Below are 1,867 nucleotides of genomic sequence, written 5' to 3'. Positions count from 1 at the left end.
CTTCTTTATGCTAGGGAAAGCACTTCTGACAGTTCTGTACAAACAAGCATTAGTCACATCAAGGGATCCACTTTCGCTTCGTCTCATTATTTGTTCTATCACGTTATACCCGACGATAGGTCTGGGCAATTCTTGGTCCTTCAAAACAAGCACAGGAATGTTTAACTCTTTCTCATTGGTTACAGGGGATGCCAGCTTGAAAGTCAACTCCACTCATCCACTGTATGGCATGTTCGCTCCATTTGCTGCCACCAGGCGCAGACTGTCTGGTGCTTCGGTCGCCTCGGAAATATTTCTCAGTGTCACTTCAGGTGCATATTTGGCTTTCCACTCCTCATCTATAATGCATACTTGGGAGCCTGTATCCCATAATGCTTCAATCTTTTTTCCCTGTAGATAACAGGTAACAAGGCACTGTTTTCCAACTAAGGACGTGATGGCAGAATGCTGGTTAACTTGACAAGGGGCAGTTAAAATACTATCAAGCGTACTATCAAGCGACTGGGACTCAAACTGTCTCTGATGGCCAATGCTACATTTCTCATGTTTTTGGGACTTCTCTGCTGCTCGGGTCACACCCTGTCCCTTGGGGGTAACCCTCTCCTGTTTAACGGAGCTCCACGCTGAGGTCTGGCGCCTTTACTCTTACAGCCAGCTGAGAAGTGCTCGCTGCTGCCACAGTGGTAACAATGGGTGCAAGGTTCTTCTGCGTTGCGCTGCTGGCAATGGAAACATTGTCTGGCTCGTGAGGGATGGGACTGGCGGAACTGATGGGGGTGCTGTCGTGGTGGCTCCATATACTGCTGTGGATAATACTGCGGTGCTGCAAAGTTTGACGGCTGAGTTGCATAATTGATGGACATGGGGGGCTGCTGAGGAGAAGGGTACACATATGGCTGTCCATGGTGAGTTTCTAAGATTGAATAATGCTGACGTGGCTGGAGAGAATGTTCTGATGGAACAGTGGACAACTGAACTGGGTTTGCAGGTAGAGGAGGTATTTTCTGTTCCCTCACCTGTTGTTGGCTTTGTGAGAACTGGTGTGGAGACATGTATGGGCTTCCCTGCCGTTGGTATGTAGCCGTCTCGGGTTTCCAGGCCTGATGCTCTTGGACTTGGGTCCATCCTGATGTCTGTTGGGACACTGCTGATGCTGGGTCTTTGTCATAAACTGCAAAACACTGCTGAGGGACAGGTAAGGGCTGCTGGATGGACTCTTTAATCTGTATGATATCATCACTCAGGCTTTTTAGTTGTGACATTAAATCAAACTTCGACTGTTTGGACTGAAGCTTTTGTTCAGGGGGAGGCTCATTCAACTGTACAGCATGAACAGTACCATTTTTTTCATATTTTCGCTTATTTTGTCTTTCAGATTCATTGGAACAAGCTACATTGAGTTTCTCCAGCAGGGTCAATGACGTATAAGGATTTTCAACAGGCCAATTTTAAAATACGAAAATTAACAATATATATTGCAATTGTTCAATCATTAAGAATGTTGTGTACATAAAAATTCAAATAAAAAAATTTAATTAAGTGATTTTAGTGTTTTTTTCATCTAGATGAATTGTCCATAGGCTTAAAAAATGTCATGTGGGGCGACCGTGATTTATCTTAAAATTAATTAATTTCCTTAACATAAATGTATTTTTTTTTTACATGTTCTCAGTAATTAAAGTGTTTAAAAACAGAGTATTTGAATTTCTTTTGAGTTTTTGTATATAATGATCTCATATTTTTGTTCTGCAATTTCAGTCGCCTTCTAAAATGCAGTTAACAGACTTATTTTTCCTGTAAATCGCATAAAACTGATAGAAATGTTTTAAAAATATAATTTACTAAAGCATACTGTATCAGTGATTCA

At 41.9% G+C, this 1,867-nt stretch overlaps 1 long non-coding RNA gene across 1 annotated transcript; it reads left to right on the top strand.

Moving 5' to 3' along the window:
- The first annotated feature begins 214 nt into the window (after positions 1-214).
- LOC311302705 lies at positions 215-1,411 on the top strand. The gene is made up of 3 exons (XR_014629655.1): positions 215-311; positions 397-1,195; positions 1,376-1,411. It is a non-coding gene; the product is annotated as an uncharacterized lncRNA (long non-coding RNA).
- Positions 1,412-1,867: the final 456 nt, after the last annotated feature.

Source organism: Rutilus rutilus (assembly GCF_951802725.1).
Source record: "Rutilus rutilus genome assembly, chromosome: 13".
In the NCBI taxonomy this organism is placed as follows: Eukaryota; Metazoa; Chordata; class Actinopteri; order Cypriniformes; family Leuciscidae; genus Rutilus; species Rutilus rutilus.
Note: the sequence above shows the minus strand (reverse complement) of the source record. Positions and strands in the feature narration are given on the sequence as shown.